The sequence below is a fragment of the Adiantum capillus-veneris genome, chromosome 13 (assembly GCF_014529385.1).
Source record: "Adiantum capillus-veneris isolate H3 chromosome 13, ASM1452938v2, whole genome shotgun sequence".
NCBI lineage: Eukaryota > Viridiplantae > Streptophyta > Polypodiopsida > Polypodiales > Pteridaceae > Adiantum > Adiantum capillus-veneris.
The window spans coordinates 101,832,433-101,847,564 of NC_140943.1; positions in this window are offsets into that span (position 1 = coordinate 101,832,433).

A 15,132-nucleotide genomic window follows, 5' to 3' on the forward strand; every position below is an offset into this window, starting at 1 on the left:
GTGTGTGTGTGTGTGTGTGTGTGTGTGTGTGTGTGTGTGTGTGTGTGTGTGTGTGTGTGTGTATTCTCTCACCTCTTCTCTCTCTTCCCCTACCTTTAGGGCTCGCCCCCTCTCATCTAGGGATATGTGAAGACTTTATGGTCTTCACAAAAGCATCCAATTCTGTTAAGCTTGACCATTTGGACTTTACCTTTGAATTTTGGAACCTTAGCATTTCGGAAGTCTTAATGGGCTAAACCCTAAGGTCGTTGAAGCACCATTCATGCACATTGCTATTTTGTAGATGGCCCCCCTATGGATCCCTATTTTCCCTGCTTTGGATCCCTACTATGACCGGTCTGCCAGCCTAACCAATATTCTAGCTTTTTCTCCCTTGGTACTTCCCCATATTAAATGATCAATTTAACATGATAAAATCATTTAGGAGAATTAGATATTATTTATTATGACATTACCTCTTTCTTCAAATCATAGTCGTCCTCGACTATGAGGTAGAGAAGATAAAGCCTAGTCATTAGTCCTTTTACTAGCGATTAGGGGATCCCTATTTTACCCTACGACACCATTCTAGAATGGATGACTAATCCATTTGGTGCTTGAGAGCCTAAGCTGCAACCGCAAGCATGTTTGCGCATTAGTCCTATCAATCTTCCATATTAAAGTGACAAGCTCTACTTGGTGTTTGGGAGACATCGTCTCTGCAAACTTGATTTTAAGCATGCATACTTCTTAACTTTTGTGCACAATAAAGAAAATAGAAAGTCTTATAAAACAAAAACTTTGTTCATTTAAACAGTTTTACATTTGCTTACTCTAGGGAAGCATTGTAAGCATTGACAACGTTTAGGTTATCCTTTGATTGTATGCCTTGCATCCATCTAGCATCTTCAAGAGGATAGTTCTTAAACTTAATAAGATATCGTCTCATAATCTTACCACCTCTCAATACCTTGTCTTCATGTCATAGAATGGACTCGGGCTGCAGCACCTCTTCTTGGTCCTCGATCTCCGATGGGTCTTCAATAGTTGGTTCTTCAGGTGGCTCTCCTTTATAAGGCTTTAGTAGACTCACATGGAAAGCATTGTGTACAATGATTGGGCAACTTGAGTTGATAGGCCATCTCATTGATTGGTCTAAGAATCTGGAAGGGAACATAGTACTTTTTGCTAACTTAACATTGTACTTTTGGTGTCCTATAGGATTATTGCCCGTCGTGTGCCTTAATCGAGCCTTGGGAAATCTAAGCAAGACCCAATCATTTTGTTTAAAGGCTTGAGCTCTTCTGTGCTTCTTGGGGGAGCTTTTTGCCTTTGTTGTGAGATAGAGATAGCATCCTTAATCTTTTGGAAAGATTCTTGTACTCGAGGGGTGCACTATGTAATCATGCTAATGTATAACGTGAGTTCAATAAAAGGGGATTTAAAATGCAAAAAATTTAGGCCATTTAATAGAAATACATTAAAAAAGGGGGGTTTATATTCAATTTTGGGGGAAAAAATCCTAAAATAAGGGGTCATTTTATTCATTCATACATGTTAAAAGAGGGGTTTTTTTAATACCCCATGAATGCACGTTATATACGGGGGTACTGAATGGTGAACCCCCGAGTTCTTGTAGGTCTCTGCTATACTCATCTGCAGCGAAGATCTTCCCGTGTACCTTAAGTAGCAGGGGACTTTTGGATCTTCCCTCAATTAACTCAAAAGGTGCTTTTCCGGTGGAGGTATGTACAATGTTATTGTAGGCATACTCCACCAACGGTTAGTACTTCTCCCATTGGGACCTTTGATCTACTTTTGTTACATATAGGCTATTAGTAGATCAAGAATTGTTAGGTTAGCTAATTCACTTTGGCCATCCGTTTGCGGGTGATAGGCCAAAGAGAAGTATAGCCTTGTCCCTAAATTCTAAAAGAGACCCTTCCAGAAATTACTCATCATTCTAGGATCTCTATCCGACACTATGGACATTAGCAAGCCATGGTACTTGAAGATTTGTGATATAAAGAGGGTTGCCAATTGATGGGATTTGATAGTCTTTTTGAAAAGTATGAAATGTGCTTGTTTGCTAAACCTGTCTACAATTGTCCATATTCCTGTATTCCCATGGATAGACATGGGCAATCCAAAGATAAAATTCATGGATATGCTCTCCCATGGTGAATTAGGGATTGGAAAAGGTTGAAGAAATCCAGGTTGCTTCCCTCCATCAAACTTTGTCTTTTGGCATACCACACATTTTGAAACATACTCTTGTATGTTTGCTTTCATGGCATGCCAATAGAAATATTTTTCTATCCCTTTTAGGGTAGATTGAATCCCTCTATGCCCCGCATAAGGAGGAGCATGAGATTCATACATTACTTTCTCACATAGTGAGTTAGTAACACATAGTCTATTGCCATAGAGAAGATAACCATCTTGTAGGGTAAATGGTTCTTCTTTCTTCCCTAGTGCAAGGGCTGAAATCACATCTCTAAAATCGGGATCAATAACGTACTCATCTATCATAGAAGATAGATCATTGTGAGTTGCTATGGAAAATGCATTCACTCTCGGTCGTCTTGAGAGTGCATCGGCTACTTGATTATGCTTGTCAGCAATGTGAGCAATATGAAAATGAAATTGCGAAAGGAAATTTTTTTGTCGGAGAGCTTGGTCTGTGTCATGAAGTACTTAAGACTTTGGTGATCCATCCGTAGAATGAAAGGAGTCCCCAATAAATAGTGCTTCCATGAGTTGAGAGTGTGTAGAACTGCTGAGAGTTCCTTCTCATATATGCCTAGAGCTTGCTCAGCAGGGTCAAGCCTTCAACTTTCATAGGCTATGGTGTACCCTTCTTGGAGCAAAACAGCTCCAAGGCAATCACCACAGGTGTCGCATTGGACCTCAAATGGCTGAGAGATCTGGCAGTGTAAGCACAGGTTGAGAGATAAGCTTCTCTTTAAGCCTTTTGAAAGCATTGTTCTCCTTGGTGGACCATATATACCTAACATTTTTCTTTGTTAGTTCATGTAATTGTCTTGCGATTGTGAGAACTTTTCTATGAAGCATCTATAGTATGCACACATACCTATAAAGCTTCTTAATTCATATGGATTCCTTGGATTAGGCCATCCTTTTATTACCTCTAGCTTTGATGGATCCATTTGGATGCCATCTTGAGAGATAATGTGACCTAAACATTGAATCTCTTGTAAGAAAAAAACACTTTTCTTTCGGTTAATATAAAGTTTATTCTCTCGTAAAACTTGAAATATTACCTCGAGGTGTTGCTTGTGTTCATCTAATGAATTAGAGTAGATGATTATATCATCAAAGAACACTCCAGTAAAGGTTTGATGAGGCCTGAATAGCTTCTTCATCAAGCGGTTAAATGTGGTTGGTGCATTGATCAAGCCAAAAGGCATGACAATTTACTCGTAAAGATCAAATGTAGTGCGAAATGCGGTCTTTACAATGTCTTAATCAACTATCCTTATTTGATGGTAGCCACTTTTTAGGTCAATCCTATTGAAGTAGGTTTGACCCTTGTAGCTTATCAAATAGGTCTTCTACCCGTGGAACATGAAACCTAATTTTGATAGTGATCCTGTTTAGTGCTGACACACATACGATATGTGTTGTCTTTCTTTTGGACTAATAAACCCGGTGAACAAAATGGAGATGAGCTAGGCCTAACTATGCCTTTCTCAATCAACTCATGCACTTGCTGCATAATCTCCTCTTTTTGAGCTTGAGAAACTCTATAAGGAGGTTTATTAGGTGGTGAACTTCCTGGAAGAAGTTCAATTGCATGGTCATCATTGCCTTGTTATACAACGGCCCTGTCGTCAATAAAAACAGCTTGAAATCCTTGAGAAAATTGGATAACTCTAATTCCTTGTGATTGTTTATATTTTCTTTTGCTAAAATATTAGGTTCAGTTTGAGAATCTTTAACAAAAATCATGTAGAGCTCTTTATTGACTTATTGAAATCTTGTGTATGTACAATGGGTATGGTGTTACGAGGGTGTTACCCAACTCCTTCGCATCTATGTACTTATCTTTTTCCCTGAACCTAAAGTAGATTTGCCTTTTAGGGAATTTAACATTGGCAGCCATGCGATCAAAACCATGGTGCCCATAGGGTTACAACCTCGTGCTTGAGAGGAGAGATAAAGAAATCCTCCCGTCCACATAGCTTTGGACATGGAGCCTAAATTTCCCAATTGAGGGAGTGACTGAGGCTTCTTGCCCTATGAAAGCACAATCGACAGGTAGGACATCTCCCATCTCATAGGCTAGGATGCCTAGCTTGGCGGCCAACTATGTGGATATGAAATTGTGAGTAGAACCAGGGTCAAAGAGAATAAAAGTGTCATGTTCTCTTATCTTTCCCCAAGCATGGCATAGAGGAGATCCTTTGTGGTGAGCATCCTCTTCTTGGATTCTAACCAAGGTAGCTCTAGGAGGCTCATTTCATATATTCTTGTGGGAACAAGAATATACGAACAATAAGCATGCCCTTGCTCCCCGCACTTGAAACACTTGAAACATTTCGTATATCCTTGTGGGAACAAGAACAATAAGCATGCCCTTGCTCCCCGCACTTGAAACACTGGTTATTATCTTTACGATAATGCTCTAGCTCCTCAAGAGAGAGTTTATTTTTTCCTTTATAAACTCCCTTCTCCTTAGTTTTGTGGTTGTTGGCGTTGCCTTTGAGAGACTTTTGGACATTGTCCTTCCCCTTAGGCTCGTTACGGTCCTTGTTTTTTGTGGGCTTAAGATTGCTCTTAGCCCCTTGTTGGAAATTGATTCGTGAAGCCACCATGGTATGGTGTATGACCACAGATATGGTGCGTGGCCTTTGGGAGTTGACATACTCCTCCATTTCTTCAGCTAAACCCGCACAAAATTGTTGTTTTTGCTCTCCAAAATCCATCTTTTTGAAGACAGTGGCTTTGAGATGTAAGTCCAACAACTTTTCTACATATTTGTGAATAGGTTCGTAGGGAGAGAGCTTCAAGATCCACCATTCGGTGAGTACTTTTTCTTTGGCATCGATAGCCGAAAATTGCTTCATGATGGAAGCTCTTAAAGCTTTCCATGTTTGTGGAGCTTCACCATTTGCCCATAGGCTAGACCACCATTGCCTGGTGGACTTTTGAAATGCATAGCTACATGATGTAGCTTAGAGGACTCCATGAATCCCTCATCTCCAAATGCCCCATCGAATTCTTGAATGAAGGTCAAGACTTTGTCTGTAACACCAAAGGTGCCATTGTAGGTAAGGAAAGAGATGTTCTTTCCTCCCTCTTTGAACTTTTTGACCTTGGACAACCTCTTCTTTTAGGTGGTTCAAGAGTTGCACCATCACTTTCTTCAGAAGAGGACGATTATGAGTAGGATGGAGGAGACGGTGACCTCTTTCTCGCCTTTTTCTTCCCTTGTTCCTCCTTGTCTACACCATCAGTTTCTTCAGAAGAGGAAGAGGATGTAGAAGATGGAGAAGAGGGTGACCTCTTTCTCTCCTTTTCTTTCTCTTATTTTCTCTCGTCCCTCTTTGAATTATGGAGTGGAGAAGTGTGTGATGGTCTTCTCCGTTTAGGGGGTGTTGGAGAGCGTTTTGCCCGCCATCTTTGTGGATCCATCTCCATCGAGGTGGCAGGAGACTCGCTTCTTTCTCGTTCTTTTGGTGGGGCCTCTACCATTGAAACTTGAGTTCTCCTTTATAAAGGGATGCATCATCAAAAGTAGTAGATTTTTGAGCCCTCCGTACATATCCTCTTCTTCTTTCCTTATCGAACAAAGGTCTATTTTGTAAGTCTCACGAGGAGGCTTCCTAGGTACTCTCTCTTCTTAGTGGGGAGTTTGGAGAATCCCATGAGTAGGTAAATGCCGTTGCACTTCACCTTGGAGGTATGGATTGCCCATGTCTTGTTGAAGCCTAGTAACAAGGTAATTAACAAGCATAGAGGCATCATTAGTAGCCTCTTCATTAGCAAAATCAAAGTTATCAACATTAATTTCACTCTCTTTACTATTGTCAGCCATTCTAACAATTTTTAGGTGTAAAATTTTTAAGTGTACTTTGGCACTTCAAGCCCTAGTTGCTACTCCTCTTAACCCTTTAGAAAAGCAGTCAAGCTCTTGTACCTGTGGCTCAAATATCATAAATCACAAGGAATAGAAAGAGGTTCTTTCACCACCAAAACAGCATCGGCTCCTATCACAAGCTTCTAATAGCTCAATAAAGGTTAAGCTGCAGGCAAGCCACGTAGGACTCCACTATTAAGACCATAGCTCTCGACGGTGATGCCCCGTTATTTGCACAAAGCAGGCGCACTGCAAGGCTGAAAAATTCCTATTCTACTTACTCAATTGCATTTAATAATACCAACCATTTATAGTCAGCTTGAGGACCTCTCTTCTTGAGTAAGAAAAGAGAGACCTTGTGCTTTAATACCAATGTAACATTTAATGGTCTAGTAACTTGTGTCTAGCGGAAAATAACATAGACATAGTGAGCATTTCATTAAGTATAGATTCCTAATGAGCATAGCAAGAGTGCCTGGATGGAGAGAGCAACAAAACCATAGCACCTAGTTAGATAGGCATGAACAATACTTCAAAAAGAGAGAGAAATTAAGCTATTGACAAAAATTGAGGACCGGATTTACATGGAGCCGGTCCCCCCCTCCAAAAGGCTTTGTATTATAGATTTCCCCCATCAAGGGAGACATTTTACAATACAATATTTTGTGTTCCTTCAATAACTTGCTAGTGCAATGAAGATGGAGCTTCAAGCACCAAGCTTAAACTTGAAAAACACGACATCAATTGTTAGGTAAAGGCGGTGTGCCTCACCGTGCTTTGTCTATGTCCGTCGGCCAGTGTCCGGCTGCCCACATTTATCTCCTTATTCTTTATACATACAAAGAATAACGAGCTCTCACTCACACTCTCACATGGTGCTCACATAGTGAGATTTGGGAGCTCCACCCCACATCCTGTGTCATTCTGTCTCTCTCCTTCTCACTCTCCGCACACGCACCGCATCCACGCACTCACAATCGGTATCAGAGCCATCGTGACCACGAAGAGCACGACGGCTTCGAGAGCTTCGAGGCGATAGCTCGCTCTCTCGACGGTGGAGAGATTAAGAAATCTTGGAAGCTTTGTGAGAATGAAATGGGAGCTTGTGAGCTCAGTTGAAAGTGATGTATGCTCTTGTGGAAGCTCAGAAAGGAGTGTGGAAGATTGTGTGTAAGTGAAGGTGCTGCCCTAAAAACTGTGTGCGCAGCAACACTGTTTTCAGATTCGTTTTTCTCCTTGTAGAATGCAGATCTGAGAATTTTGTCCACCAAGCCCATACGTTTGAACGTGGTCTACAACTTTACAGAAGAAATGTTTTGTAAATTCCTCACCGTTTTGCTGATATTCAGTTCAGACTGACTGTATACAGAAATTGCATGTTTTTTGTTTTCGCATAGTGTGCGAATTTGATGCACTTTTGGAAGCACGGCAGGTGCTTGAAGTTAAATGCATAAATTCTGAGTTGAAGATGCAATTTCATCTTGTGCAGAGCTTGTGGTTTGAGGGTTTTTTGGTAGATTTGGGCAACGAAGTACGAAGGCGTTTACACACCATCGAAGCGGTCTCTTGAGAGACAATGTTTTTTGGAGCACACAGGTGGAGCTTCTTTCATTGGTTTTCACAGGATACTTTGGCAGTGATTTTGTGCTTGGATTCATGGTCTTTGTGAATGGGTTTGCATATGGTTATGGTGCATAGTTGATGCCCATTATATATGCATTTTGGCGAGCACTTTCAAGTGCCTGTGAGCTCTCTTGAGAGCATTGTTTTCACATTGATCAAGTTTCCGGATTGCAACTCTTTTGGCGCTTGTTTATGCGTGATCACTCCGTTGATGTACGTTGAGTGCGGATTCCCATTGTATGTGAAAATGTGGAGCCATTTTGACATTTCTACTCATTGGCATTGAGTAGTGTTATGGTTTATGGTAGAGATTGCACTTGAGTTTTTTGCTCAGTTTTCAAGGGAAACTCTGCCCGATTTTTCCCAGATTCTCGCCATAGTTTTTGATTGAGTGTTTACTCTCACTTTGACAGGTTTTGTCGTTTGGACACAGTTTTGTGTTTTTGTATCCACTCTCGCAAGAGTGAGGAGTTGTGTATCCTTCTTTGCTTGAGATAGTGGTTTGCTCTCGGGTGGGAGAGTTTTGTGATCTCGAGCATTGTTTGCCATAGTTTTGGCATGGAGATGCTTCAGGTTAGAGGCGGTTCTCGTTCACGATCGCGACTGACATGTTGGCACTGCAGCCATAAGGGGCATATTAGGCGTCGTTGCTTCAGGCGTATGAGGCAACAAAATAGGCAGATGCATGGTGCTAGTGTGACAGATGCTAGAGAGTATGCATGTGACGAGCATGTCACTTTTGAGTCTAGCTTGCCTTCAGACTACTTCGTGTCTTGGGATAGCACATTGTCTACGCGTTTTCTACTAGACGAGCATGCAGCTTTTCACGTGACTCCACATCGTGATTTATTTTGCTCTTTCTCTAGTGGGAGACTTGGTTGTGTGCAATTTGCTGATGGTTCAACATATGACATAGAGGGTGCTGGAGATGTATGTATGTCTTTACCTAGTGGTGCATTGCTTACGCTACGAGATGTACGTTATGTACTAGGACTCAGTCAGAGTCTCATTTTAGTGTGTCAGTTGCAGAGTAGTGGACATTGTGTATTGCTTGGAGAGCGGTCATTTCAGATGCATAGGGGATCATTGGTCATAGCCAGAGGTGCTAGGAGTGGTCTGGTATACCCTTTGCATATTTCTAACACACGAGGCGGTGTAGTCTCTATGTATTTGCAGCCATGTTTGGAGCGAGAGACGAGACGTGTCTCTTTTGCGGATGTGTTGCATGGAGAGCAGGTTGTGCATTTGTCATGTGGTGACGTTCACGCAGACAGTGGTATCTCTGGGGATGCACAGCTTGGCCAGTCATCAGTTGAGGTGACATTAGTTGAGCCAGAGACCGCGATGCATTGTTCTATGATGCGTCTGATACGTTTGAGGGAGACAGTGTCCTTTAGACAGCTATGTGTGATTGCAGTGGTGCTGATTTTTTGGTTTTGCAGTCATTCTCAGCAGATATGCCTTTGCTAGAGGATGTTGACATAGTGATGCATAGTCAGGTGGTTCCTGATGAGGATGCATATGGCACTGAGGTTGCTGACAGGGATAGGTTGGCACACATAGTGCATGTTTTGTCGGCTTTCGAGTCTCTCATGTCTAACCTTTTGGTTTCGAGACCTGATCTTGCTTATGCGGTTGGTGCATTTGCAGTGGGAGTTGTCAGTCGTGCGATGACTGACACTGGCATTGTGCATTGTGGAGACATGCAGGTCGTCACTCGATACCTGCATCATGAGTGTCATCGTAGCTCTAGCCGTAGTGGTATGCATGTTGCATCTACACTAGAGCGGTTACAGAGTGAGCCAGTGGACATAGGTTGAGAGTCGTCTTCTCTCACCTCTTGTATATACTAGTTGTAGGCTAGTCTTCTCGCCACTTATCGGCACACAGCCTTTAGTGGGAGAATGTTAGGTAAAGGCGGTGTGCCTCACCATGCTTTGTCTGTGTCCGCCAGCCAGTGTCTAGCGGCCCACATTTATCTCCTTATTCTTTATACATACAAAGAATAAGGAGCTCTCACTCACCCTCTCACATGGTGCTCCCACAGTGAGATTTGAGAGCTCCACCCCACATCCTGTGTCGTTCTCTCTCTCTCCTTCTCACTCTCCGCACACGCACCGCATCCGCGCACTCACATCAATTCCCTCATGGTCTCAGACCCAAGACCTCACACACCTTCAAAGATGGTGAGAGCTAGAGGGGTATGAGAGTAGATCTAGGGGAAGAAGAAAGTATTCTTACAAGAAAGAAGTATTTCTCCTCACATAATCACTCTTAATAGCTTAGTATAGCTTAGTAATTAGCATTGTAGAGGAGATGAGCATGCATTGGAGCTTGGCTCTTGGTTGGATTTGCATCACAAAGCCAAGAGTTGTTGGTGTCGTCCTCCCTTCTCACAAGCTTGGAGTAGATGATGAGTTTTCCATTAAAGCTTGAGAAGGAGATAGTCTTCTTTACTTTACACATGAGCTTGTGAGTGAGTGTGTGTGTGTGTGTGTGTGTGTGTGTGTGTGTGTGTGTGATAATGCCTTGCAAAAATCAGCCCCCTCTCTCTCTTCGTTGACCCCTCTTGCTGTTAGAATTAGGGTTGTAGAGAAACACACACAGCTTGGAGAAGACAAAGGAAGCTCAAGGCACACAATAGAGAGTGTGTTACTTAGTGTGCAATGGAAAGATAGATAGCCCTAGAGTGATTGGTGTATATACAATGCACGGGGGAAAAAACCTCCTAAAGAGGGAAAAAATGCCCCGGCGGTCCTAGTGTGTTCACACACATCACTACCACATGTATATGGTAACAAATCCCCCCTGGAGTGATGCGGTGAATGAGAGCTGGCACATGAGTAAATGGAAGTGCCATGCCCTGAGGACAGGATCAGTCCACAAAGGGGAGTAAGCCCAAAGCTTTGCGGAAAGCTTCAAGCTTCTCACGAGACAATGCCTTTGTGAAAAGATCTGCAAGGTTTTCCTGTGTTGGCACATAAGCCAAGCTGATCTCTCCTGCTGAGAGCCTCTCCCTGACATAGTGGTAATGCACCTCAATGTGCTTTGTGCGAGCATGAAAAACTGGGTTCCTCACAACTGCCAATGCGCTCTGACTGTCAGTGTAGATAGTGTTGGCAGTGTCCTGTCCAACACCCAAATCAACCATAAGGCGTCTGAGCCATACACACCCAACCGTAGTTGTGAAGACTGCCCTGTACTCAGCCTCACAATTCGAAGTGGCCACAGTAGGTTGCTTCTTGCTCAACCATGATATACGTGAACTGCCAAGCATGAAACAAAAACCACTTGTGGACACTCGCGTGTCAAAACAACCAGCCCAATCTGAGTCCGAAAAAGCATGTAAGTCTGGCGGCAATGATCCCCCCTTGGGATAAAACAAGCCAAGATGTAAAGTGCCACTAAGATAGCGGAAAATCCTCTTGGCAGCCTGCCAATGCTTAGACCCTGGGCTATGCATAAATCTGCTGACCTGTGAGACTGCAAACTGAATATTCGGCCTCGTGTTGCATACATAAATGAGGCAGCCAACAACAGTTTGGTAAAGAGTGACATCAGCAGGATCGCTAGCATCATGTAGACTCAACTTCAAACATGTTTCTATGCGAGTGGCAATAGGTTTGCAATCCTCAAGTCCAAACTTACATAGCAATGTCTCTATGTAACTTTTCTGACACAAGGCAATACCACCATCACACTGCTTAAACTGTATACCCAAGAAATGATGCAACAGCCCCAAATCTTTCATCTTGAAAGTAGCATTCAAATCAGCCTTAAATTCAGCAATATGTCTCTCATTTGGTCCAGTGATCAGCAAATCATCAACATAAAGAACCACGATGAGAAATACATCACCCTCATGCTTTACATACAATGTGCTTTCTGTTGGACTTTTATGAAAGCCTTGTTTGACCAAATGAGTGTCAGCTTTCTCATACCAAGCACGAGGAGATTGCTTCAACCCATACAAAGCCTTGTTACATTTGCACACTTTGTCCTCTTGTCCTTTTATGACAAAACCGCGAGGCTGCGTTACATAAACTTCCTCAAATATATCACCATTCAAGAAAGCAGTAACAATGTATGATTGATGTACATCCCAACCAAAATAAGGTGCCAATGCACATAGAAAACGCACAGTAGTCATACGACAAGTGGGAGCAAAAGTCTCTTCATAATCTATGCCTTTTTGCTGTGCATAACCCTTTGCAACAAGTCGAGCCTTATGGCGATCGATCTCACCATCCGGTTTTTGTTTCAACTTGTAAACCCACTTTGTACCAATGGCCTTTTTGCCAGGAGGCAAATCACATAAAGTCCATGTGTCATTTTCTATAAGTGCATCATATTCTGATTGCATGGCAGCCATCCAATTTTTTGAATTCTGTGCTTCATCAAAAGACAGAGGCTCCTCAACATCATGTAAACTAGACACAGCCAAAGCATAACAATCTAATGCATAAGATGCATGGCGAGAGCCTGAACGAGTACGACTAGACAAAGGTGCATCCAATTTACTGTCATGCAAAGTGTGCACCAGCCATTTTGGCATACCTCTAGCCTGCTCATTTTCAGTCCTTTCCTCATCAAGTACATCATGTACATCTGCATTAGTAATAGGATGATCTAAAACATTTTCAGAAAACCCCATAGGCTGTACATTTGGCTCATTGGAACTTACATTTGTATTTCCACCACTAAAAAGAGGCAAAAAAGTGTCATAAATGTCCTTTGAGCTTACATTACTGTCTCTAGTACATGACAGCAAGGGCTGAACAAAATCTTCCACAAACACTACATCCCGAGAAACCAGAATACGTTTTGTTTGCGGATGATACAACATGTAACCTTTGCTTTCAACACTATAACCAACAAAAGTACATTTGACAGCCTTATCATCCAATTTTTTGTGTTGCACTTGTGGCACCAAAGCATGTGCCAAACAGCCAAAAACACGCATGTGCTCAATAGAAGGTTTTCTATCATGCCATGCTTCATATGGAGTAATAGACTACAAAGCTTTCGTAGGACACCTGTTAAGTACATAAGTGGCACACATGATGGCCTCAAGCCAAAAAGAATGCGGTAAAGCTTGACTTTTGACCATACATCGTGCCATTTCCGTCAGTGACCTATTTTTCCTCTCAGCAACGCCATTTTGCTGAGGTGTATAAGGCACTGTACATTGGTGTTTCATCCCACGACTAGCCAGAAATGCATTAAATTCATGAGACATATACTCCCCCCCTCGATCTGAACGGAGGGTGCCCATAGTACATTTCGAGACATTTTCAGCCATAGCCAGAAATTGTTTGAAGCACATAAAGACTTCGGACTTTGCTTTAAGCGGAAATACCCATGCATGCCTGGAGTAATCATCAATGAAAGTCACGAAGTACAGGTAATTGCCGAAGGACGGAGTTTGCATGGGCCCACAAACATCACTATGCACAAGCTGCAACCTGCATGTGGCCCGAACTGAACCATCCTTTGGAAACTTAGAACGCTGCATCTTACCCAAAATACATCCTTCACAAACATGTTTGACAATTGCTTCAAGAGGCGGCAAAGAAGCAACCATATCAGATTTCTGCAAACGCAGCAAACTGGCAAAATTCAGATGACCAAAACGTGCATGACAAAGTTTTGCATTTGAAATAGCCCTTGAATCTGCAACAGCATTTGCAAAATTTTGTCCACACTTGTCATACAAAGTGAGCTTATACAGCCCACGGCACAAAAGCCCAGATGCAACAATTTCATCACCAAAACTGAGATCATGAACTGTACATCTGTCATCCACAAATTTGACTACAAGTCCAAGTCTAGCAAGTGCGGATACAGACAATAGATTCTTCTTGATCCCAGGTACATAAAGTGCATCAACAAGTGTGAAGGAACTGCCATTAGCAGCAGTGAGGACAATCTTTCCAACTCCCTGAACTGGATAAGAGGCGTTGTTGGCACAAGTGACTGAATTCCCATGAGGGACAGACTCGAGAGAGGTAAACAATTCACGATGTGAGGTAATGTGCTTTGTAGCACCACTGTCGAAATACCACACATGTGAATCTGCAGCAACTGACAAGCATGCATCATGGACAGCAGGATTGTAAGTGCACTCTGCGCTAAAATCCCATTCTGCATCAACATCAGCAACACAGTCTCCTTTCACAGAAGACTCGACAATGGCTACATTTGTAGTGGAACCAGCATTTGCAGTGGAACCACCCTCTTTCTTCTTAGCCTCTTAGGCCTTCAACTTAGGACACGACTTGATCAAGTGATCATTGGCTTTACAATAATGGCAACGCATCTTCTTTTTGCCCTTATCACCAGAATTGCCAGACGAAGTACTGCCAGCAGAAGCATTAGGAACATAATTTTTGCCACTCGCAGCAGAACCATAAGAAGTGGCTGCATTACTGTTACCACCCTTTCTTTGAGAAGCAATAAAGGCCTGTTCAACTGCATGCTGCCTAGTCCTGTTTTTTCTAGAAAGTGACTCTTGCAACAGCAATGTGCATAATGCATCAAACTTGACAACTTCAGGATTTCCTTGGGTCATCAGTCTCCAAGTACTAGCAAATGTCTGGTAGGAATTTGGTAAGGCATCAAGAACCGTCTGCACAAGGGAACTGTCTAAAATGACTTCACCTGCAGAAATAATCTGCTCATTGATATCCTTGACACTAGCAAGGAAAGTGTCCATATCATCTTCCTCATGCATAATCTTCGACTCCAGCTCTTTACGCAGCAAAGCAATTTTAGCCTCATTGCAGCTTGCATAAAGACCTGCTAGAATATCCCAAGCTTGTTTTGCAGATTTTGTAGAACGGATGTGAGGAACAATGGTGCGCTTCACAGACAACGCAATCAATGCATGAGCCTGCGCATCCTTAACATCCCAACGAGCTTGTTCTGCCGTAGGCAAAACAACTCTAACAGTTGCAATCCTTGCAGCAAGACCTGCAACATCCTCAACATCTCCTACATCCTCAGAACCAGGACGTACATCAATGCCCTGCACAATGTTCCAGACACCCTTTGACACAAGAACATGTTGCATCATATAAGCCCACATAGGGTAGTTGTCCCCATCCAACCTATCCTCAGCAGCAAACATCTTGAACACATCTGTGTTGTTGTCAGCCATGGTAAATGTTGCACCTGATGTGAAAACTGCCCGAACGTAGGAGAAACAGAGCGGGAACAACCTGTGCTATATAGCACAAACCGTAGAAGACTGTAAGGCACCTGTTATGCAGAAAACGGCACTGACAGAAATTCTGCACAAAATGACGAAATAGCCTGTGCAGTACCGCCTGTAGTGGAAACGGAGGCCGAAATGAGCCCAAATCAAAATTCTGAGCAGACCAAGCTCTTCGAGCTTACCCAAAATATTTGTCGACCTGCGAACGCTC